At 35.3% G+C, this 27084-nt stretch overlaps 3 non-coding genes across 3 annotated transcripts; all 3 read left to right on the top strand.

The window, feature by feature from the left end:
* The first annotated feature begins 10167 nt into the window (after positions 1 to 10167).
* Positions 10168 to 10239, top strand: TRNAD-GUC (transfer RNA aspartic acid (anticodon GUC)). The gene has a single exon. It is a non-coding gene; the product is annotated as a tRNA-Asp (tRNA).
* A 185-nt stretch (positions 10240 to 10424) lies between these two features.
* TRNAD-GUC (transfer RNA aspartic acid (anticodon GUC)) lies at positions 10425 to 10496 on the top strand. Its single transcript has one exon. It is a non-coding gene; the product is annotated as a tRNA-Asp (tRNA).
* A 1638-nt stretch (positions 10497 to 12134) lies between these two features.
* TRNAD-GUC (transfer RNA aspartic acid (anticodon GUC)) lies at positions 12135 to 12206 on the top strand. Its single transcript has one exon. It is a non-coding gene; the product is annotated as a tRNA-Asp (tRNA).
* The last annotated feature ends 14878 nt before the right edge of the window (positions 12207 to 27084 follow it).

Genomic DNA, 27084 nt, shown 5'->3' with positions numbered 1-27084 from the left:
CGGATATAAAAAATGACTCACAATTTTCGTCCACGTTATTTTCTAGCACACTAATATCGTGTAACTTTTTAACACTTTTTTTTACTTTGCACATTCTAGCAAAATGACCATAATTTTCACACACAAAACACTGCACCGAAATAGCCGGACACTTAGTAGAATAACCGCATTGCCCCCCACATCTGGGGCAGAAGCCCGTCGCCGAGGTGGAAGCGCGATGCTCGTCGGGGTGGTCGCGGGGCGCGCGCGTCACGCCGCGCCACGCTCGGCCGCCGCGCCCACGCCCACGCCACGCCGCGGCCGCTCCATCGCCTTTGCTTCCGACGCCGACAATGTCCACATGGCTAACGTTTCCATCCGAGCCACGCGTATCCAACAACCGACCGCTGTCGTGAGACAACTCGTCGACTTGACAAATTTTTATCGATTTTTCTAAAGATAAATCATCCGTTCTCAATAGACGATCACGAACCATAGCATTATTAATACCACACACGATCCGATCGCGTATCAGTTCTTCCTCCAATGCTTTAAACTCGCAGGTCTTGCTCAACAATCTTAGCGCAGTTACATATTGATTTATAGATTCACCGACTTCTTGATTGCGCATAAAAAAGTTATATCTCGCTAATGTTAAGTTTGGCTTCGCACCAAAATACTCATCAAACTTTTTTATTAACAGGTTCACATTATCTTTGTCTTTTTCTTGATCGAAATGAAATGTTTCAAATAAATCGAAGCCCTCCGGCCCGATAAGATTTACAAGTAGACTTGCTTGCACCGCACTATCTTCTTTGTGCACGCCGGACGCCTTTAAAAACAGATTAAATTGTGTCCGCCATTTTTTCCACGCGTCAGCCCGGCTGACGGAGTTGCCTTCTAATACCAATTCGGATGGTGGCCGTGCGTGTTCCATGATTTTAATATTATATTGCAATTCCAAATAAATACTTTAAACGAATAAGTAATCGAATCACTTCAACACCGCTGTCACCATGTGATGTACAGGGAACACGTATTAATAACTCCAAGTCAAGCAGACAACTGTTTATTGTTAATTATCTTAGAACTACCTTCACATGTACATATTATCATTATACCACACTCACTGAGCGTAGTATGACAGTCGTGGTCGACGGTTCATGCTCCGAACCTAAGCTCGTGAATGCTGGTGTACCTCAGGGCTGCGTTCTGTCTCCCACACTGTTTCTTCTGCATATCAATGATTTGCTGCGCGTTAGCAGCATTCATTGCTATGCAGACGACAGTACGTGTGATGCAGTTTATGCCGGCCGCAGCAATATTTCTCGGGATCGCGTCATTGAGTGCCGGAACGATCTTGTGTCCGTAATCGAAACTTCCTTAGATGAAGTCTCGAATTGGGGTCGAATTAACCTGGTCCAATTTAACCCCAATAAGACACAAGTCTGCGCATTTACCGCTAAGAAGAATCCCTTTATCGCGACTCCCGTTTTTCAAAGTACTCCTCTAAAAGCCACAGCCAGTATCGGAATTCTTGGACTCGAAATCTCGAGTGATGTGCAGTTCTCTTGTCATCTGGAAGGTAAAGCTAAGTTAGCTTCGCAGAAACTAGGTGTACTCTGTAGAGCGGGGCAGTATTTCACTCCGAGCCATCGCCTTAACCTTTATAAGGCGCAAGTCAGGCCGCATATGGAATACTGCTCCCATCTCTGGGCCGGTGCACCTCAACAGTATCTCCTTCCATTTGACCGAATTCAACGGAGAGCTGTGCGACTCGTTGGCGAGCCAAGTCTAACCGATCGGCTTGATTCTTTGGCATTGCGTAGAGAAGTCGCTTCCTTATGCGTCTTCTACCGCATTTATCATGGGGAGTGCTCTGAAGAACTGTTTGGTGCACTGCCTGCTGCTGAATTCCACCATCGTACGGCACGTCATAAGCTGAAATTCCACCCACACCATCTGGACAGCTGGCGATCAACAACTGTTCGCTTTAGAAGAAGTTTTTTGCCTCGTGCTACCGAAATTTGGAATCAGCTCCCGCGGGCAGTGTTTCCAATGAGTTACGATTTGGGAACCTTTAAGAAAAGAGCGTACACCTACCTTAAAGGCCGGCAACACACTCGCCATACCCCTGGTATTGTGGGTGCAAGTGGGCGACGATGATCATTTACCATCAGATGACTCGTCTGCTCGTTTGCCTGCTCTTCACATAAAAAAAAAAAAAAAAAAAAAAAAAAACTAATATAGAGACTGATATAGACTCGAACAGACAAGTCCGCTCGGCACGAGCTCCAATACTTGAATGCCCGTCCGCTACCACGGCCATGTCCAAGTGCACTTCGTGAGTCATGCGCTTGCGTTCGGTAATATCAGGGGGGGATCTCCGACACGGCCATCTCTGACGATCACACGTCCTCGTGTGAGGTCTCTGCAAAGACTACATACTCACAGTATCCTGCTCGGCCATACTGATTCTTGTCAACCATTTTAGGTCGTCACTAAAACAAACAATAATCATTATACATCAATCAGTGCTGCACCAACAGCTCTCCTCGATTTCGCACCTACGAAACGTAATAGCTCTGAATAACGTCGCACCAACGACTCATGTCGATTTCGCACCAACGAAACGTAATAGCTCTGAATAACGTTGCTACAATGACTCACCGTAATTTCGCACCAACGAAATAACTAAAGCACAGAACATCGTCGCTACAACGACACACCACAATTTCGCACCAACGAAATGAGGGTAACATTGAATAACGTCGCTACAACGACTCATCTCGCGTTCGCAACAACGAAAACAAGGATATCTCAAAAAGGTCGTCGCTACAACGACTCATCTTGCTTTTGCACCAACGAAAGCAAGGATAAAGCGTCGCTACAACGACATTACTCGTTAACGCACCAACGTAACGAAGAACAAGACAAGAGACAAATTTCAACTGTATCTACTACCACTCAACAATCGGCACTATAATGCATTACAAAATCCAGATAAACATTTTACATCTCCCCTTTTACACAAAGCTCATACGTCATTTTAACTACTACCACTACTAGCTACTACTAATAACCTCATGGTCGGATATTTTCCTGTCTCTGTTGTGAGGATTTTGGAATTGAATGATTTGAAACGGCACTAATAACTATACCTCAACAATTTTAAGCGTACCCTTCAACTTCAAGTCAAGCTTGCTTTGATTTATTTCCTCAATTTCGAAAAGAAGATTATCACCAACATAAAATTTCCATTCAGAGAAGCTTTACTTTTACCATAACTAGGTTAATTTCATTATCAATTATTAGTCCCAAAGTCTACTTTAACAAATAATAGCTCCTTCAGCTATCTAGCTTTTGTAACACGGTTTATAGTGAAGTTCATTGCCAGTCGTACGTCACCTAACGCATCTTGACAATATCGATGTTTGCTAGACTCTACTGCTATGTCTAGCAGTGAACAACCAAAGGCTGATGATGTTGATGATGATGACGATGACGACTTCCATGTTCAGCAGTCACTACGAAAGGCAGATGATGTTGACGCTGACGATGATGATGACTTCCATGTCCAGCAGTGTACTGCAAAAGGCTGATTATGTTGACGATGACGCCATGTCCAGTAGTGGACTATATTGATGACGATGATGAATGATGACTGCCATGAGCACACCTTTTCAGCGTAGGTACTCGTCACTATCTACCTGATCATTAACACCACTACCCCCGGTGGAGACTACATGTCAATGTAACTTTATTTTTTTCTACAAATTAACTGAAAAAACATTTACTTTCTAAGCACCTGCCCGATTATCAATAATACTGGCTAGTTATCCAAACAAATTAACACGACTCTAGTGCCATTATACTACTTCTACTACTACTAAACCACTCTACACATTTTTAAAGTAATAGAGCAAAACATATCGGGTGAAAGAATCAATTAGACTTAAACATACTCCTTAACATCATTCTTCCCACTAAGTTTCCCCTGTAGCATCAATGTGCACGGAATACTAACTTAAGAGTTCTGCCTGAATTCTACCTGAGCTAGGCTTAGAGATTTAGCAAGTGATAAAGTTCACAACGAACTTACGCCCGAACTTAGACATGTAGCCCAGATGCATGACTAAATCGTGGATATTATGTACCACTGATCTTTTACCATTTTATCTGCACCTTGACAAATAATTTGCAACCTTACCGCATATGTCTTCCAGACAACAGTAATAACTCAACATGTAACAACTCATTCTGCATGTCCAAATGCCTCTCTTGGTCCTGGCAGCCAGTCAACGGAAAGCTCAGCTATGTTGACTCGATTCTGCCCCACACAATTTGGAATAATCGAAATACATACTGTGATAGCGAATGTGCATTGCGCGAAACTCGAAAGGCAACCAAACTCCTTTATACTAGCTCCCTTTATCTCTGTCATGAATGATATTAGAGTCGATAGACTGGAGACAGACCCTCTCTACCTGTGAACACGTGAAGACACTCCTCTGCTTTTTACTAAACGGCTCCCACCGAATTGCAATCGGTCACCACTGCAAACTTGCAAACCTGTAAATAATACCTGAAGTGCATAACTGCATTAACCACTGCTATGCTGCTACAACTTAAACTGCGGTCTCGTGTGCATGGGAGTAAAACCTGGTCTCTAAGGCAGTAGTTTTACGTCTGTAGTAAGCAACTGGATGCTACTACCGTCATGTTTCCATATCAGTTCAGTACCACATCCATCCGCGCTCGCATCTATGTGAACTGCGGTCATACACCATAAGAATAGGCTGTGATGTTAAAAGACTAATAAACGTTCGACTGATTAGCTCATGTGATGATGAGTAATCACTTATCAATTTTATTTCCCTTTTAACTTGTAAGCACAAACAATAGTGCTATAATTTAAGAAAACTGTTAATAAACAAACAGAAATAAGAAGCTGTATAAGCTATGTGACTGTACTTTACCATCCTTAATAACAAAGCCTAAGTATTAAACACTACGCTTTCAAAACTTACATTTGGATAGGTTTAAAGAAGATACTACCTTCCATAAAGCACTTACTCCACTCCTTACTACAATCCGGAAGCGCACTGTAACTGAAGCTAACCAGTTAGCTAAGTACTTAGTTTCACTAATCCACCTGTTAAAAACTCTTTGATTTGTTACGCAACCTGCTGCTCGTTCAACGCACAAATTTCCTCTAGAACAGACACATATTTCAACTGTAACTCAGATGGTAAATCAGTGCTAATGCAATAATAATAATACACTAAAACACAACACATTAAAATTCTCTAATTGAAATTCACGCCTCTGCATGTTGGACTTATGTCCCTACGTAAGCCTACCAAACCACTAGGTATCTTTCTTCTATCGGTACCCGTGTATAATAGAGAGAAACGTAATTAACTAAGCAACACGCTTCAATAAGATGAAATTATTGTATTGTCACTATTCCTTAGTAAATGTACACAGTGTGAGCTAAATCTGTCTAATTAAAGTAGGTAGTTCAAAATCGAGTTCGTTACATACGAACAATAAAGGAAGCCAAATGTAAGCGTGTTAAAAATCAAAACAATTTCTCCAGACTTGCTACAAACAAGAACATTATTACGTAATAAAATAACACATTAGAATATCACACATGTAAACTTTGTGTTTAATTTCTCAACCTAATAAGCTAGCATCGCTATCATAATAATGATTAGGCAAAACACAAATTAAAATTACTAAAAAGTAATCGCCTATTGTAACTTGCCATAAACCTTGTTATGAACTGTCTACATTCTACAATATGTTAACAGATTATTTTAAAATTAGTGATATTATTAAAAACGCTTACTAGTCAATTTGCTACTAGCAATTATATCTCTGATAAGGATACACTCAGTACCTACCAAGAAACAAAACTAAACATGTATGACTCACAGTTGTCCATAAGTTTGCCACACGGCACGTGTTGACTCAATGATTGCACTCATGCAACGTGGATGTACCTGACCCGCTGGTTTTCGGTGATTCTATACCTAGTGCAATCATTAGCACCTTATCCGCTCGTGCAATCCGATTCAAAGTGGCCAGACACGCCACACATGAAACAAATGACTCGCGATGGTTAAACCCTGCACTAAGAGGACTGCTGATCCGTCGCGCGCCCTCCATCTGCTGTCTGCGAATGGCATTCACACGCAGGTCTCATACAGACTTATTGATCGCACACAGTCAGCGAAGCAGCCCTGTTACGCCTCGCACTTGTCCTGTAAATGTCACTAATTTGCGAAGCCCTTCACCGCATAAAGACGGCTGCCTTGAGCTCTCGCTGCAGCAATCCCCGGCAACAATCTCAGTAGCAAGGGCCACGCGCTGCAAACTCTTGTCAAACCGTGAAACACGCGACAACACGGTTGAAGTGGCAACTTCCTTCACGCTCACATATCGCCACGAAGCCACTGACGCACACAACCCGACGACACACACCGACAGGCACTCACGTCGCTTGGCTCGCCACCCTGCAAGTTAACACAAGCAGCCGCAGCGGGCTCAACATAGTCACATTACGCTACACAATACGGTATCAATTCTCCTTACTGTGTCCCCTGCTACCAGAAAATAAATTAAGAGACATGATAGACACTGCAAAGCACTTTAACGCATCATAAATAGCAAATAGTAACAAATAATAACTTTAACGGCTTTTTCAAAACACAGATCAACGGACAATGGCATTACATCACGCACGTTGTTGTTCCACTTGTTGTATGTTGTAAGCACTCACCGGTTTTCTTATAGCTACGATTAAACGTCGCATGATACTATTTTGCACCTCCAGAATAATTTTATAACACGTCTACACCACATGACGATTGTAAAAATCACGTTTATTCTTTTGTGCTCAAAGCAATCCCGCTTCTGATATCGGCGGCGGCTGGATTTATAAACTATGTGGGCTGGTTATATCCTCTACATTGGGCGTCTTGGGTAACTTCGAGCATCAAAAGACATAAACGGAATCTAACACTGACAATAATAATTGAAATCACTAATGGCTGCTATACACGCTACGGTCCACCGGAAAGGTAATCTGTGCAGGTATGCCTGCGCAGGTGAACCGAACATTGGTAGCGTGTATGGGGACGTTCCGGTGTACCGGAGCGGTCTTCAGTTCTTTTTGCGATGGCATCGAATGAGGACGATGACGCGCTGGCATTGCTAGGCCTTGCTTTAATTTTGAAGATATTTTGGAAAGAAGATATTTGGCTCAATTTCTCTCAATTTTTCTATGAGTAATTTATAAGCAGCTTCTTTTTTGTCTCGATTATGGTAATCTTTGTTTTTAATTTGCCAAAGACATGGATGACTTCTATAAATTTCGATAAAATCTTCAAGGATTTTTTTGGTTGAATTTGGTGGCGCCATTTTCAATCGCTGTATTACGTGGTATTCGATGCGAGCGACGAGACAACCGTCCGAAAGAAACACTATAAAACAACTGACGCGATCTGCGTAGGCGACCGGAGTACACGCACACACGCACAGGTACACCGTACGGTGTCACTCGAAAGAATTGATTTTCGATTTTGCGCCGGTCGCCTGCACAGGCTCAAAAAACTGTACAGGTCTATTCCCACACACACTCCGGTATACCTGCGCAGGCATACCTGCACAGGTATACCTTTCCGGTGGACCGTAGCGTGGATGGCTTGCTTTATGTACTGAAATGAATACTTTGTATAGCGAATCTAAACTCAAACTAATATAGAGACTGATATAGACTCGAACAGACAAGTCCGCTCGGCACGAGCTCCAATACTTGAATGCCCGTCCGCTACCACGGCCATGTCCAAGTGCACTTCGTGAGTCATGCGCTTGCGTTCGGTAATATCAGGGGGGGATCTCCGACATATATATAAAAATTAGGCCGTGCAAAAGCCGTGCCGACATACTTGGGCAAATTTTAGCGACCTTTAGTGTGTCAATGTTTAAAAGACTATTCTTTCTGTCACCTTTATTATTAAGTATTGTTAATACTCCTATAAATAATAATGGTATTGCATTATCTATCATATTTTACTACCTATTTAAAGTTGGAATATTTTCTCAAGTCATTGCAGGTTAAAATATTTTCCCTAAAGAATACATTCAATAAATCAGTAAAAAGTACTATCGAAATGTGTCTAGTATGTTTGTTCACGTCAATGCTTAAATCAAGATCACAACAGCAAAATTCTCATATATTACACGCAGTCCTTGACATCCCTACCATACAGACCTATCTAATTATTTATTTACATATAACAAAGCCGAAGCTGTCCCATAAATTATAATTTCCGATGCATTTCGCTAATAACTAATTAACTTTGTAATTACCATGATAAGCTCGGAATTCCTGGGCTTATAACTTAATACCTTCATGGTTAACGTGATTAAATTGTATCGTAATGTTATGAATTAATATCTTCATAATTATCACAAGCTTCAGCCCGCGGTTTTTCTCACGTTTTTTATTCAAGTATTCTCCAAACAATTAACAGCTAATTACTAGGAAGTATTATTACGAAAAGTATTTCTAAAATAAATGTTGTTGAATAATATTACTTCATGTATTTTTATGTTACCTAGGACCACCTTTAAAAGCACGTTTTCCTTAAGTAAGATTAACAACTATTTGTTAACTAAAATAATTGTGCAATCATTAAATTAAATCATTAATAACAAATTCAACCAATTTTGTAATGTTTTTAAACTCTCTGATTACAGCTTTGAAGAGTTTATTTATAGCTTTTACGGTTTTTATGAAGCTTTTATTCTGTCACATCTGTACAAATATTCTTTGACGGTGTAAAGGATTCGTGAGGGCGTCAAAAGTCATAAGATTTTGAGCATCTTGTTAGTATAGGATGGGTATCTTGAGGGCAGGCCCTAGCACTACATAACAGGTATCTTTATTATTTTTCACTTATTCCTTGAAGGTTGTGGTAACGTATTGAAAGTGTTTTTTGAAGGAATATCCGATGTATAGGTACTTACTTTAAAATAATTCTATGATACAAAAAATCTGTATGTAACTATGTGCTTAATCTGAAAACAATTAATAACAATTTAAATTATTAACCAAAACAATAATAGCAAGTAGACAGAATCAATTGGTCTAGGAAATCATGGAGAGTATTATATCTATGGAAAACATCTTGGGGTGTTCAAGATTACCTATAATAATAGGTAATCTTGAACACATGTCACATTTAACTAGATTGTCAGTGTTCCTGCAGTTCTCGATATCAAAATATATAGGTTTGCTACAATCTACAAAGTGACATGATTTGGTTCCTGAGACACAGTATTTTACTAATTCAGGAGCCTATGGATTCATATAGGTAATATAAGCTGTACCTATTTTTTTTATTTATTTCTGTATTTAGTAGTACAACTAACATTTGCTAGTGTTTCTCACGATGAAAACAATACTTATACCTACTAAGCTTTCAGGCTTACAGCATATGCTTCATCTAAAGCGGCCGATTCACATAAAATTATCTCGCCAAACATTCGGAAGGTTTCAAATGATTGGCGCGTGAATGGTCGAAGATAAAACCGGGATCTGGTTAGCCAGTGAGATCGGATGCTATAATAGACAAACCCGATTACAGATTTCCCCGGGCGACGTTTTTCAATTGGGAACTATGGTTTCTCGATTTTGGAATTTAAAAAATTATATAGTAGGTATGTATTTGTTGTTTTTAGATGCTTGGTGGTAAACTGCCGCCCATGAGAATGACAGAGTAATGGTGGATGGTGGATGGAGTGGTGGTGGCTTAACTTTGTGATTTTTTGTTTTGTTGTCATTTATTTATTTATTAAAAGAGCAACTATAGAGTTTCTTGCCGGTTCTTCTCCATAGATACTGCTTTCCGAATCGGTGGTAATTGTTAAAAATACGTAATGACGATTCGAAAGTGCTTCTTAAATAATTCTAATTGAATAAATAAATGTTTGAATTCGAGTTTGAGTTTATTATTAGGTTGATGCATTAATTGAAGGTGTTGTATCATAAATTATAATCGTCTTCATCATCATTGTATTTTTTGGTAAAATTAAAGGCAAAAGTTTAGTTTGGAACTTTAGCTACTATTAATTATTCTGTGCTAATGCATAATTTTAACCCAATGATCATAATCTTCGGTAGTATAGTGGTCAGTATCCCCGCCTGTCACGCGGGAGACCGGGGTTCGATTCCCCGCCGGAGAGAACTCTTTTTGAAACAAACTGTAATAACTCTTTTTTTTAGTTGCTCAGTTTAAATGCAGTAGGTATAATATGAAACTCTAGTTTTGACAAACAATTATTTTTTACTTCGAAAATTTATAGGTACTTTAATATAACTGGCAGATACGGGAATAAAATATACACTATTTTCATTATTCATAACAAGATCTTCGGTAGTATAGTGGTCAGTATCCCCGCCTGTCACGCGGGAGACCGGGGTTCGATTCCCCGCCGGAGAGAAATTCTTTTTGCACATTTATTGTTATGTAATCAATACATTGTATACAATACAGTGCTATAATTATTTGATAAATGTAATCAGATTCAAACAATAATTTTAAAGTAGAATTTTGAAGCATGTGCATACTAAAATGAAGGTACTAAACTCATATTAGAGGGACTTACTATTAGAACAGTTGTTTATTAGTCACTACTACACAATATTTTTTTAGGATGTCACTCAATTTCACATTCCATTTTTTAAATTACTTAAATATGAAAGTTTTTTTAAGTAGACATTCGATAGATATACTCTGTGGATATACCTAATTAAATTAAGTAACAAAATGATAAGAGATAATATGAATATAATGAAAAGCAAAGAATGTTTGATATTATTTTATACCTATATTTTTTCAAGACAGGCAAATCTATATACTTACAGGGTGTAATCGTTAAGTGTGCACAGGTAAAATTCCTGGAATATGCCTGGAAAATCCCCGGAAAATGCGTGAAAATGTCCGGAAAAGGCGTGGAAAATGCCACTTCAAATTTGCGAAGTAATTAAAGCAGAAAACCAAAAAAGAAAAAGAAAGCTAAAATCTTTCATATTAAAATATGTATATGGGATATTCATATTTCATACTTAATGTATGGGAGGGTTTAAAGATAATTTATTTGATATTTCTCGATTTATTTTTAAAAATTTATTACGGCCATTTTACTCATTAGGTTAAGTACTTTCGATATCAGTTTAAAGTTTTTTGTTATCTGTAATACTTACGGAAAAATCGCCTGTGCACACTTAACGATTACACCCTGTATATAAAACTCAAAGGTGACTTATATAGTGATCTATCAACCATAGAAATCTAAATAAAAAGACACTAGAAGTCGTAAGCGTGCGTGACCTTGTCGCCACTCAGGTGATTTTCACATCACCAGTGCATTCGTCACTGTTCAGTTGCTCTGGAGACGTATGAGTGTATACATGGTGTGTTTCAGCAATTCCCATTGCGGAAATTCTTCCACAAGTTGTAATTATACTTATAAAGGAATAATATTTCATCGGAAAATATTTTTTTTTAGAAATAATGCCGTTTTTCCTTAAATTTATAGAATATTTACAAGTATTACGAGTGTCACCATAGTAATCGAAATAACAATGAATGACACAGTCGACCATTCTTATTATCACGTTTGTTCGTATTGGAGCAAAAAGTCTCATATACTTAGGGATGTTATTCTAAAATAAACCGTAAATTCGTGCGTTAGGATACATATTCAAAAGCTTAATTTAATAGTTAAGTTAGTTTTCACTAAAATCAAGCTGTCCAATAAAAGGCATAGTTTACTTGTGTGTACTGTTTAGCTTTCGGTTTGAATGTGTTGATTTTGGCGACAGCGGTTTTCATACGAATTATGACATTATAGCACTTCTATGTGTCTTGTTATTTAGATTTCTATGTCTATCAACGCACAGCCCAAACCACTGGACGTATCGGGCTGAAATTTGGCATGCAGGTAGATGTTAGGACGTAGGCATCCGCTAAGAAAGGATTTCCCGAAATTCTTGCGGGAACGGGGAAAAACGGGGATGCACGTACAAAGTCGTGGGCGGAAGCTAGTAATCAATAAATTTCATTTCAGTAGCAACATCTTCGGTAGTATAGTGGTCAGTATCCCCGCCTGTCACGCGGGAGACCGGGGTTCGATTCCCCGCCGGAGAGATTTCTTTTGATATTAACTCTTTTAAGTTATGCGCAATTAAGTAACATTATTTTTTATTTTTGTAAATGTTATATGTAATATTTTGTAAAACATAGTTCTTTGTGTTCGTTTAAATTATGTCAATTTTATAATAACATTGCTATTTTTGTTTTTATCGTAGTCTATTTATAGTAGGTATACCTTACAATAATTTACTTTCAACTTTGTAGAGTACATAGCGAATCTAATAACGAACTTCAGATGAATTTCCTTAAATAAATGTCATAAGATCTCATTCGAAACATGTTATTAGATGGATCTTTTCATATCCGTCAGTGACTAGCAAATGTGGTTTTGAGATGAACTTCATAAAGCGTTGAATATTATGTTATATGGAATAAGATTTAAAGATATTTACGATGATTATGAAAAGTAGATTTTAATGCTTGTAATTTTTAAGAAAATGGTCGGAATGAATTAAAACGGGTCGCTAGAAACAAACTGTTAAAAGATGAGCAATGGGAAAACATGGCGTAAGGTAGTATGTACACTTAAAAATTGAAAGAAGAATAATTTGACTCTGATGTAAGATCGTTAGTGACTTGGCTAAGGTACGATGATGGTAAAGACGTGAGTATGAATTTCATCATCACGATAAAACATTCTCTTTTTTCGCATCAGAAAATATATTTCAAAGTTTTAGCAGATCTATTTATTGAGACGAAGAGGGGTGAGAGTAATCGTAGATAGCAATAAAATTGAACTACTTTATAGCATTAAGCGTCTTATTCACGGTCAATCCCCGACGTACGTCGGCTCAAGGCCGCGGTGCTGGATGTATCCTACTGACGATCGTGCGCGCATCAAGCATGGCTAGGGTTGCCAACTTTTATTTGAAGAAATAGAGTATATCTGATTTTAAAGGAGGTAAATAAAGAGTAAATAAATATTTTTAAAAATGTATTTTTTTGTACTTTTTGCAGTAACTAAGAATTTTTCATTATTTTTAAATGAATTATATGAATCCAAACATTCCAAATCTAAATTTATATATTTCAAGAACTCATTTTTAATTAATTTTTAATGAAGCTCGGTTTCTCTCTTCCCGCCACTTCACATTCATGACCGAAAAGACTCTTTCAGTAAATGCTAAAGTGGCGGGAACAGAGAGTATATAGCTAATCATTTTTTTTTAAACAAACAAATTCGTCAAGATATTTTTTTTAAATAAATTGCCATTTTTCTGCAGTGGACTTTTGCATAAAATCTGTGTTATTCATTCAACAATTCGCCTTGGAGTTCTTTTAAAATAATAACTTCTGAATATAAACTGTCCATGTGTACAAGGTTGATCCAAAAGTAATGATAATTGGGATTTCCTGTGTACATAAAAATATAAAATAACCGTTTCTTGCTTGCTCATGTACTCTAAGTTATCACAAAAAAATCATATCAATAGGCCACGTTTCCAAGTATTTACATTAATTTCTATTGGCAACACTAATCTGCTGTACGTCCGCGCTATTCACTGTCCATCTGCACGACGTTCGCGGTGGTGGGGGTGCTCGCTGGATGAAAAGTTGGTCGTGCACATCCAGCAAGATAATAATAATAATTATTGACGTACGTCAACGCTATTCACTGTCGTTTTGCGTCGTGCATCGTGTATGACCTTGGCGGGACGTACGTCAAGATGGACCGTAAATAAGACGCTTTAGCATTTATTAAAAGCCTCTTATAAGGCAACTAAACTCTCCTAAATACGGTGTGTAAGCGAACGAACCGAGTAAAATACGATTGATTATTTATAAGCGTATTATTTCTATTTTGACAACATAATTCGTATATCTGTATGGTGTTACATAATGTCTAAAAGGATCCAGGGTTATTGCAATTAAGGCACACCTTCGCGACAAAACGTAACTGTTTGAACGTAGGCCTATATTATGTTTCCTTTTCCCTATTTATCACTTTATTCTCAAGGTATTTTTAAGGCGGTGTTATCCATGTTAATATAAATGAACTCTGTATGCCTGTTACGCTTTTACGCCTAAACAGTTGAAGCAATTTTGCCAAAATGTTTTAACAAAAAAATGAAGAGGAGTTTATAAAAGAAAACGTTTTTGTGATGAAAACGACTATTAGAAGCTGGCCATCACTGCAAAATGTTGCAAAATTAAGAAAAAAAACTGAACTGTTAAGAATAGACGGAGCTATGTGATTCAACTAGTATTCTATAAACATTACATATTACGATTCGAGTTTCTCAAGTAGCGGCGCACAATAACCTCTGAAATGTGCCGGCTTTCCCGCGGTTTTCTTTGTGACAGAAATAATAAAAAAGGATGGATTATTATCGTCGGATACATCTCGCTGTATGTTCTCAATGCTTCACTTAGTTTATTTCACGTAGAATCCTGTTTCGATAATGTGCTTTTACGTTTTTTTTAATTTTTACACTCTGGATTTTCTAGAACGAAATGATTTTTAATCTGTGTTTTTTGTTTTTTATTTGTAGATAGGGAAGCGCTTGACCACAATCTCGCCTTATTGAAAGCTAAGATGTGGTCTGATGGTACACGCTTCCCTAGTAAGTACCCGTTCACTCTACGCTGGAAGACCCCCATATTGTACTCGTGGATTCAGGAAGCATGTTCCAGTCCCTTGCGTTTCGGATAAAGAAAAATCTATACCTTTTTCGTCTCTAAAAATAAAGTTTAAAAGTTACTCGGTAAACAACAGTTGGCGAATGGCGATGTCTTGACAAATTTGGTTATTTTTTATTTTAATTTGTTCTTTGTAGAACAAGAAAGACAAATTGTAAAAGTTGCCCGTCAAATTGGTTAGGGTGATCTAAGGAATTTTGACAAGGCCATCAAAGTAACAGGATACTTCGGATACTTACTCGAAAGTAAACTTTTTTGTGATTGTACATACATTAAAAATAGACCATGAAACCGTAATAGAAACACATTTTTAACTTTTTAAATATTATCTTCTAGGAGGCAATTGTATTTTTTAATTGATTGTCTAAAAATAACTAATTTACATTGTACTGGAGTGTTATTTTGAGCAAACTTCAAAAAAGATGAAAACTAAGATCTGTTGCATTTTTTTATTGGGGAATAGTTATAAGTTTATACATTTTATGTATATTCAAACAGAGGTGACAGTTCTTATTATTTTATTTGAAACTGAAGAAGTTAATATATACCTATATTAACTTCTTCAGTTGCACAGCAATTATATAACATCAAAATATCCTCCCATTCTTCAAGTCGCCTTATACCCTTAAAATTCCTTGCAAATATACATTATGAATCAAAAGTAGATCTAACATAGCATTGAATATAATTACTATAATTTCTTATATCATGGTATATCATGGTAAACCTTGAGACAAGACGAAAATAGCATTATGAATGTAAAAAATATAACCAGCAAAAGATTTTTACATGAAATCCGCGTTAAAATCATAATTAAAATGGGAAAGATAAAAAAGCTGTCATTTCGTGGCGCTAATGAAATCTCACAAAAGAAAAGATCATGTCTTACGTTACATGGATGCTTAAGCAAAGTGGGGGAAGCCTTTGAGAAAAATTCGTCTCGATGACAGAGCTGGTTATTGTGGACACGGTATCTGATTTTGTTAATAATTTGGTTATAAAGTTCGAGGATTTGTGTGAAGAATAATTATGTTTTTAAAACTTTCAGATTCATCTTATTTGTTTGTATCAAATTATAGTTGTAAATGTCTAAATGAAGGTAATAAAAATGTAGATATTACTCCTAAATATTCGATTCGAAACTATTTGAACAATAAAGTAAAATCTATTACTTAAAAATTTTTGTAACCTTAATAGCAGAACCAGGCTACGTATTGAACATATTTGTTCAAAAATACTAAATTATTATAATAATTACTGCTTTTCTTTATACAATTTAATTAACGACAAAGTCCAAAAAAGAAAAGTATTAAAATAACCTTACTTATTTTACATCGATCATCCCAAATAACCACATCCACTCTTCTTACTTCGTGGTGCAGTCAAAAGGTCTGACGTCACGGTTCGTTACCCCCCACCATTACCCCCTCATCAAATTTCCACATTACTTACCCGCCATTGCAAATTGTGTACGATATAATCGTGCCTGTATATTTTGTTTACGTGACAGATTAATGTCTACATTTCGGGAATTCAAATGTCTGTTTATGTGGAGGTGAGACTGCTTAATAGCTTTAAGAAAGAACTTTCAAGGATTCTGTTTAAATGGAGGCGGCAAATTAGACACGTACGAATTTCATGCTATAATATAGAGTAAGAAGCATTCTTTTGATGAATGACGTTTCTCTACCATCAATTTCTAAGTTACATTTAACTGCTATACCTCTTAAGCCTTGAAAAAAATACTAGAACAATAAAGGTAGAGCTTATTGGTGAAAAATTAAGATAGTAAATAATGAAATTAATTTTGTACACTCTTCTGAATTTTATATCGAAAACCTTTCAAAGTTTTTACTACTGTGGAGACAAAAATCATAAAAATTTTACGTTCAATTCGTTCCAAACCTTCTTCTTTTGACACTGTCAATGACACACCGAAAGTGACACATGTCAGTCACTATCGAAAAAAAAAATTAGAACAGATAACCAAAAAGCGTTCCATTACGTCGTCCTCTATACTGATTGATAAATGGACTCCCGAAGAGATAAAGCAGTAGATAAAATGTAAATTGCTTACGATCGTTCGGAATTTGATTTATCGCAAGGGTGCGTTGCGGTTTCAACGAACGATCGCTACCCAAAGGGTCCGTGAATTATATTGAATATGCTCTACTTTTGGTGCGAACAGAGGTCTAGTTTAGAATGTACAACGTGGAGGACAATTTTATTGTCCTCGTATTTGATTTTATGAAGGTGAAAAGAAAAATTTCGAAGTGAAACTCTTTTTTGGATTAGACGGACAAGACGAAAAACAGTATTATATTATGTGAGAAAACGCAGTTTGTTTTTCATTTGTAACATCTGATTTTAGAATCGATTTTATAATATGTTTTAACAAACTGTTGATTTCAAGTTTTGAATCAAACAATACAAAGAATAAAATCATTTTAAGTGATCCTGACACTGACTGCAAAGACTTAAAAAATATTTCAAAAAAGTACAACAGTTTAGTTCGCTATAACTCATATCTGCATAAATTTTCAATTTTTTTTTTATATTTTGGAAAAATGACGCACAATATCCATATGAAATTGCGTAAAGACTATATTTTTCAGGCAGAGTTTTCATTCTACAAAATTTATTTAAATACGTTCAGTTTTCCCTCAAACGCCACGTTATCTCAACTTCAAAAGTATTATCAATATCTAAAAATCCACTTAACCCCACTACAACTTCACTATTCTAACTAGAATTGACACTTCTCATCAAAAATAAATTAATTTGAACAAGATCAAACAAACCAATTAAGGCCGTTCACTCGCTATTAGTCCCCAGTCACAGCTAATAAATGTAAAATCTTATATTTTCCTTGGCATTGCTAAAGTTGTAAGCATCTTGAGACTAACGAGGAAGCGTTTTGTGGCGCTCGCTGCGGATCGCTAATTACACCACACTGAGCCAGATTAGCTCTTAGTCAAGTGTGGCCAGAGAATGGGCGTTGAAATGAAACTCATAATGGCAGTGAATTATGGCTTTTATATGGATGCAAAGCAAGGTATGTACTGGATATGAGAATGGTATATACCATTTATTATACCAAAAGCTAAGATACTGATGTTAAAGTAGATAAGTAATTAATCTAAAAATAGTAACATCAATTTTGGTATTTTATCTTACGTCTAACAAAATAATAAAACCACACATTGTACTCATCTCTTTATTTTATTAATAAAAATAAAAACATCATATGATAACCATTAAGCATTGCATAAAACTATCTATGTATAGGTACATTTACTATAGTCAACCTATAGATTCCATAGCATATACTCATTAATGTCACCTGTAAATGCAACCAATGAAAAAATATGGATAGAATATTCGCTTAACGTTTGCACGTTGGTCTCCTGGCCCCACCGAATAGCGCCAGTGACTCGAATCCACTGCGGTTGTACTTGACGTGATATTATCTTGACGCTATTGTCCATTTATTTTACAGTTCATTTGAATTGTTCCAGTCTGAAGTGTATTGTTTTCCCGCATTTATGGAACACATTGTAAATGCTTTATCGTTTATAGTGTTGTGATTGTGATTATACTGTTTGGTTCGTTCTTTGTAAATTTAATGCTTTTAATTTTGAATAATAATAAGTTCATGAACACTTAATTTGTTCCTTAGGTGTGCACCTATAACTTCCCAAATATGTTCATTCTTAATTAGTTTGTTTTTGTGGTTATTGAAGTTTGCGCTTAGACACGAAATTCTTTAAAAAAGTAGTTTTCTTCATATGATTAAAAATTGTGTCGTTAGCGTGTGATATTTTTGTTTCACCGACATCTTTATTTCTGAAAGCTACTAATTAAGTATCTCTATCATAATTCAAAACGTTTATAGGCACATAGATAAATAAAAATACCTTTTCTGTTACGAAAATTTAAATTCTGTCTCGTTCCATCTCAATAATATACATCAATGATTTTCAGGTTAAACTTTAATTTCACACTGATTTCTCAGCGCTGCACAGGTCACCCCGTGAACCAGTTTAAACTGCTCTCATCCAGTTAAAGCCAGAACGTGCAATATCATCCAATCACATTATTGGGAAACCAGATCAGGCTTGAATATTGAAATTTTCGCATTCCGCATTAGGATTACATGCTTGTAAATCATAAGTATCTTGAGGTTAATATTCTTTGATATGTTTTCAGGTGGTGATTTTTTTGAAAAATTTTGTTGATCGGCAGTACAGTCCCTGAGATCAATTCTATTTAGGTATTTCTGACTTAATAAGTTAGCATGTTTCGACAATTTTTTTTTAGTTAAATAATTGCTTGTTTTTTTTCTATTTAAACGCTTAGTTTTTCTTTCCTATTATTTGTTTTCATTGGGAGTACATAATATTATGCAGATGCTTTTTCAATACAATAGTAAGTAATATTCTTTAAAATAATTCAATAGTAGAAAATGTAGTAAAATAATATGCATCCGAGCGATGAGCAAACATACTTTCCTTTTAACCTAATATAGGTATATTATCTAGTTAGAAGACTATCTAGAGAAATACATAATTATTTTAACTGTAATGACCTTGTTTAATATTGATTATAATTACTTTTGGATCAACCCATGTACATGGGATATTCATATCTCATACTAAATGTATGGGAGGGTTTAAAGTTAATTTTTTAGATATTTCTCGTTTTATTTTTAAAAATTTATTATGGCCATTTTACTCATTAGGTTAAGTACTTTCGATATCAGTTTAAAGTTTTTTGATATCTGCAATAGTTACGGAATAATCGCTTGTGCACACTTAACGATTACACCCTGTATAGATTTTTATTGGTCCTTCTGCGTTAACAACTTGGTCTAAAATTTGGTAAGTACATGGTAGCATAGGCTTCTTTCCATCCATTTATTAGTGAAACTCTTAACAAATAAATAACAGCTTTCCAACCAAAAAAAGAAATAATCCATTAAAATTCGTACATTTGTACATACAGATGGAGTAGCAAAGTAAAGCTCTCTGTAAATTTAATGAGGCGTTCCATCAAATGATTCTAATAAGATAAATGACCTTCCAATACATTACGCAGTTAAGAACTTAGCCGTGAAATCCATCGGACACGGAAGACTTGTTAGAGCCATCGGAAATACGCGTCGATGGAGACAGGGATGGAATGGGGGAAAAGACCTTTGGACTAGTAATTTTGTAACTGAGGTATCATTGTAAGCGTATTGGGATTTATAATTTTCTTACTGAGGTATATTTTTTTTGTATTTGGTTATGGTTAATAAGCTGTATGATTTAAATCTAAAGGGTGTAATCGTTAAGTGTGCACAGGCGATTATTCCGTAACTATTACAGATATCAAAAAACTTTAAACTTATATCGAAAGTACTTAACCTAATGAGTAAAATGGCCATAATAAATTTTTCAAAATAAAACGAGAAATATATACAGTGATGATTTTGGTATCTTTGAATCTTGCTAACGAAGTTTCACTTCTGACACGTTTGCTCGGCACACTTAAATTGACGAAAAATGATTTACTTATTTTAATACTTTTATCGTTTACGACACCATTTAAAACTTAATTTAAATAAATATATCAGCAACGTTAACACTAAAACAACCGGGCCTCAAAAGCCCGACAATCCGTTCCACACGTGACTATAATAGAAATATTCCTCAAGTAAATGTTGGGGCAACAAATCAATTCGGAGCGATGTACGCAACAACCCAGAACGTCTCGAAACAAAAGGAACAATGTTTCTTTTCGAAGTGGAGTGCTGGCCATGTATCGTTGTGCTCCGCTTGATATGGGCGAGTTACTGGCCTAATAAATATGTATTAGCATATCATTATCAGACATGGCTGTCCCACAGCAATATCCTCTCTTCCCTCAGTCCACGTGTTGCTATTGTGAGCATATTATAACATTATGTAGCATAAGCTAAAAATATAATCTGTTAGATTTCATGGTTTTGCAATTTGTGCTGTAGATTTTGTAATTCTAGCTCTATTTTTAAACAAGCTCCTCACCTTTTTTGTGTGTAGCCTTAAAAAGTAACTTCTACTACTTACCGCAGATCATAAATATTAAGTTTTATATAAATTGTAAAAGCAATTATGTATTTAGATATCCTAACATATAGGTTTCGTAAAGGTATATAATATTCGTACTTAAATAATAAGAGAGATCTACGACAGGTCTCTCTTTAGAATCAAGACAGAGCAAATTTTATTTCTTTCGTATCTACTAATGAAGGTAAAGTGGCACTAAGTGCGGTATATATTATGAATAAGGTAATATTCTTTCCATTTAGGCAAGTCTTTTAAACATTTTTAAATATTAATGAATTGCGAACATCAAAAACTTTTTGGAATTAGTATATTGTATGGTATTTCGAAGAGTACCTATTAATAATTTGTAAAATTATGTTTTTTAGCTTTGTTCTTATATCTACTAACATTTTTCTTCATTTTCATCTTTTTGTACCATGAAAATCTTTTCCACGCATCCGAAGCTGCGGGCAACAGCTAGTTGTATATATGCTTTTAAAGTCGGCAATCCATTTCTAGATCGTAGGTTTAAGATCGTACTTTACCATCAGGAGCATCACCAGCTTCTATTCAAACGATATAAAAAAAAATAACCAACTAATAATAGTTTCACTAAACTGCACGACAAACGAGGCACAACTAGTTGTGTTCAGTAAGAGTAAATACCGCGTGAAATTGAAAGCGTCGGTCGAGTCGGATCAGATGTTACACCGGTGCGTTGGTAGTGCTCAATCAATATTCGATTGTAGTTTGCAAAATACCCCTTCTGGTACATGTTCCATCTACCATGGTAAATGGTGCATTTTGAGCGGGGAAATGCGATATCTTTGTGATGGTTGCGTGTTTATTGGGATGGTTTTGAAGTGAGGGAGGTTATCCTTTATTAATGTAGGTGAGGAATATAGGATATACACTATTCGTAGTAGATAATTCAGTGCCCAGTAATTTCAACAGCTTTAAAACAGATGAAAATTAATCATTCGAAGTTAGTAGAAGTACTACTGTCTTGAAGCGTACAACTTGTTACAATTAATGATATCTCTATGGTGCATAACCTAAATGTGGTTATGTACTTGTACCATTCACAAGTAGGGTTATGTGTATATGCTGTTAATGAAGATGGTAGTTATTATCAGGGGACTTATTAGGCTTAGGGCCGATTTTTCAATCCTTGGTTAAAATTTATCCGTCGAATAAAGTATTACACGAACATTTTAAAATGTCACCTGTAAACTGTCAAATACGGACAATTAGAATACATTTTTGAAATGGTAGTTTAATACGTTATTCGATGAATAAATTTTAACCGACGATTGAAAAATCAGCCCTTATAAAGATAATAAATATTATATCTTCTTTATGTGCTAGCAAGACCATGTAACCAAATATTAATCACGGAGTTAATAACACCTTGCATCACGTATCACATAATTCCAGTTAATTACATAGGCATTGTCTAGCTGGTCTTAATCAATGCACTGGGCCATGTATATCTGGGTGCGTTAACACAAAGCGGAGTTTTACGCACGGACGGGTTAAATAGCTCGAATTATAGGCAATATTGTACGGGTTAAAAGTATTGTATCCTACTAATATTATAAATGCGAAAGTTTGTCTGTTTGTTATTCATTTAAATCCTGAAAATCCCAATGGAACGAGAACTAACCGGGTTTTTTTTTATGTATACGCGGTAGAAAGTAGAAGCCGCGGTCGAAAAGCTGGTGTAAAATATTTTTATATTGCACACACACACACACACAAAATTTGAATTTACAAGATTTCATCACTAGCTGTAAGGTTATACCTAATAATTAAAAATATGTACGATGTAAAACAATTTATTTTTTGATCGATATGTATGGTCCAGTGGACACACACAAATAAAGTTTGTTTGTTTGTCTCATCAAACAGTAGATCGTTACGAATTTTATTTTAAAAAAGTAGTGCATAAGATTGTAGAGATTTTAGTATTAGGTACGAAGGCGGTCAAAATGATGTTAGATATTACATAGTAATTCTTCTGATGATCGCTGTTTATAAAGCAAAATGCATTGACTGTAGCCAATAATTGGAAAAAATATATTTATAAAGCGTTTGAATGCTATAAAACTAAATGTCAAATTAAAAGAGCTTTTAATACTCCTTGTAAATAGTTCGTAAATCGCGAATAACTAAATATTCACTATCCAAGTTTAAATTAAGAGACATCTTTACTTTTTATAAGATTCTATTTTCTAACAAAATTAATTAACCCTTGATTCATTGAAAATCAAAGTATCTTTACTGCGTCAATACCTTATCCCAAAAGTCTCAAGCGCTTGAATAAACAAACCGAAAATTTGATTCAGTCATTAATCACTTTAATTCTTCTTGATCGGTATAATTTCAAGGGCTACGGCTTTGGTGATAGGATGGTTAGGGTTGTCACTTTCTTTGTACATGTATTTGTGATGTTTACAAGTGATAACCTAAGATTTTTAGAGACCTTTTTTCCTGTAATTCCCGTAATAACTGTTATTTGTATAATTCTATGTAGATTAGAGTAACATTAAATTATGAATCTGTAGTAAATGTCTATGCCAATATCAAAAATTATGCCTTACACATTTTATAACTTTAAGCACTTTAAGCACTTCTTATGTTTAGTTCAATCAATTATATAAGTTTGACTCTTGTATCGTAATATTTTTACCTTTTTTTATTAATTTGGCAACCCTAAACAACGCGTGTATTCGAATCAGAAGCGGGATTTTCAACTTTTCGGTTGCTAATTGAGGCTCCTTTATTTCGAGTGCGTGTGTAATAATAACTTGACAGGAAACAAATGAGACCCAACGTTGTTCCTGAGGTTCTAACATAGATGATCCATTGAAATGTTACATTTTTAGGCCTGACCTTGAGTTTTTTAGAGGACGCAATTTTATTTTTTTGATGTGTAGGGGGGGTCAGTGTGAAGCTAAAACCAAGTTTGTGGGGTCGCCACCCTTGTCCCATGGCCGCCATCTTGAAAATAGCGGTTGAAATGGTTTTAACGATATATCTCTTAAACTATTTATCTGATAATAAAACAATTGTAACATTATTTGTTGCAAATTAAATTCTCTACAACTTTGATTCAGTAACTTTTTGTCGTAGAACTATAAATAAAAAAGTTATAAGCGAAAATGTTCAGAAATTAGAGCTATTTATATTTTTCAATAAAACTTTTTTTTATCATTTTACGAAGAAATGATATAAGACTATTTTTGTAGATTGTTTTTCGAGGAACAACTTTTATATACAACATTTTTTCATTACGTCAATAGCTAAGGTTTTACAGCGCTCAGAAGTGAGTACTATTTTTCAGTAGTAACTATACGTAATAAATTGGCTATTGGCTCTTTTCCCAGACTCCACAACAATGGAAGCACACTGCAGAACATTTCAGCCCTGCTTTTCGACGTAAAAAAAAAAACGCACTTCCAGACTCTACCTCCTGGGTTGTGGGGAAAAGATTCAATAATTAATTATTAATAATATTGTAAAATTAATTATTAAAAATATTATTATAACAAAAATAAAATAATTACTGGTGACAAATTATTATTAGTACACACATAATATATCGTATTCTGTATAGTAAAGAGTACTTACTTAGTACTTCGGATGGCTGTAAAACCTTAGCTATTTACTTAATGAAAAAATGTTGTAAATAAAAGTTATTCTACGAAAAACAATCTACAAAAATGGTCTGATATAATTTCTTCGTAAACTTATAAAAAAAAGTTTTATTGAAAAATATAAACATCTCTAATTTCTGAACATTTTCGCTTATAACTTTTTTGTTTATAGTTCTACGACAAAAAGTTACTGAACCTAAGTTGTAGAAAATTTAATTTGCAACGAATAATGTTAACATTGTTTTTTTATCAGATAAATAGTTTAAGAGATATATCGTAAAAACCATTTCAACCGCTATTTTCAAGATGGCGGCCGTGGGACAAGGGTGGCGACCCCACAAACTTGGTGATAGCTTCACACTGACCCCCCCTACACATCAAAAAAATAAAATTGCGTCCTCTAAAAAATGCGACCCCAAATGTAACTTTTCAATGGACCAAGAGCGATTTGTTTGGGCTTTAATAACAGTTAATAAGCTTACTGATTGATGTAACAACATATATTGGAAATTGGACGTTGTTCCGCGTCGAAATGAAAAAATGTCCACAAAAATAATTTGATCGGATAAAATTATTTATTTGTGTTACGGATTGGAAATATCTCGAAAACAATTCTGTTCATTAAACCTCGAACGCCGGTTAATAATTGGATTTCGTCTCCAGGGAGTTCTAAGAGTTATTTTAGATTGTGATCCGAACTATTGAAATATATTTTACGTAATTCCAGTTGCCTTTCCATTTCTTATTTTAAATACATGTCTAAAATATCTGTTACTCGTAAAATTAGCTTCGATTTGTGTACCATATACCTATTATATATTTACCCACGTCAAAAGAAAATGAATGAAATTCAGTAAGTAAACAAAAAGGAAAGAAGAAAAACTATTTAACCAGATATTCCCCGAATTTGTTCCTCAGTCTGCTCTTCCACGGACTATTCTTTTTACATTTTTTAGTAAATCTAAAGTAATAAACATGAATGGCCAACTCAAGATCGGCTCCACCAATTCAGCTAATATTTTAACGTTTGTTGTTAAGGCATAAGCATATGTAAGGAAGATTTACGGAGAGAAAATACGTTAAAGGGGCAATATGCTTGAACAATGTCGGGGCAGCTAGTAGTTAATAATATTCAGGACTATTATACTTACGTTAATTAAACATATGTTTACAAAATGTATGTGTTTGTAATGTACAGAATGATGTCCAACAATTACCTATTGTTAACAGCGTATTTTACAATGACAGTCATGTTTTATACAGTCGTAGTTTAATTTTATATGAAAAATATTACGATACAATTATTATAAAGCTTATCAGTTTGTTTGTTTCATTGAATTCATGAAATAAAGGTTAGAATCTATTGTTTTACTACTACATCATCGCTCTACTACAAATAAGAGCAGAGCATTTAAGTGTTGTAAAAATGATCTTGCCGATCTGAAAAAAAAGGAAACCATTTTGAGAATAGACGAAGTTGCACGTCTCAGTTAGTACCTACCTATTATTCAAATTTAAATTCCTACATCTTAAAGCATTTGAGTGTCATTTCCCACAAAAGAGATTTTTCCTTTTAAATTAATAAAAGACTTGACCGAATAATCTTTTCAAGCTTGAAATAAAGATGAAAATGATATCTCAAAGTCTTGCAAAACATAATAAAAGTATGAATCCAGTATCGATTGCAATTACGTACAACAAAAACGACGAGCCTGAAGAGGTATCAATGACAATTTTACCTTCGTGCTGTTAATGAGCGGAGCGGGGAGTAACAAATAGTTTTTTATTATGCAGGATGTTGCAGATGTGGTAATGAAAAACTAATGTTTTGCAGACGCTGATTACGTTTTTTTTTTGTTTACAGCGTCTATAGAAATCATCGACGTTTTTTTCTTGATTGATTAAATTTTAAAACTCTTGTGTGCACACCTAACCTACAACGACACTCGACATGTCTATACAGTTTTTATTTCAATATTTTTTCTAACCATGTCAGATTATAGTTCACGTCAGTCACTTTTGATTCTAGATTTATAGCAGTGCATAAAAATAACTTACGCATTTTTACTTTCCACGTAGAATATACAGTTACCCTTTGAAGTGCGAAAATCCAAATATAAAGATAACCTTAACGTATAGTATATAGGTTATAGATACAAAAAACCCTTTGAAGTAAACATCTATTTTCCTTTAGAAATAATTTCCCAATCCGCTCTTCACTTTAATGAAAACCTTCCTTAATTCAGAGTCGAGTGTTAAATCCGGAGCAAGTGGCTGGCTTGGCCGATTGAAGCATTAATTGGACTTTCAATAACATGCTGTGACTTGCTTGACAACGATTTATGTTGGAAAATATTCTGATACGGCTGTTAATCATTGTGTTTATTCAGACTTTTTGTTGTGTAATTACATCCTCTAGTGGTCGAATACGTAGGTGATGGTAGTGGTGACGTAGAATATAGCGAACTATATAGCTTGACCGCAACCGCTGCCCTAAGTATGTGC

This window comes from Colias philodice, chromosome 8 (genome assembly GCF_061535455.1).
Source record: "Colias philodice isolate Cphi_HAF_F1 chromosome 8, ilColPhil1 Martin Lab GWU primary, whole genome shotgun sequence".
Taxonomy (NCBI): domain Eukaryota; kingdom Metazoa; phylum Arthropoda; class Insecta; order Lepidoptera; family Pieridae; genus Colias; species Colias philodice.
This window is presented reverse-complemented; position numbering and strand designations above follow the sequence as displayed.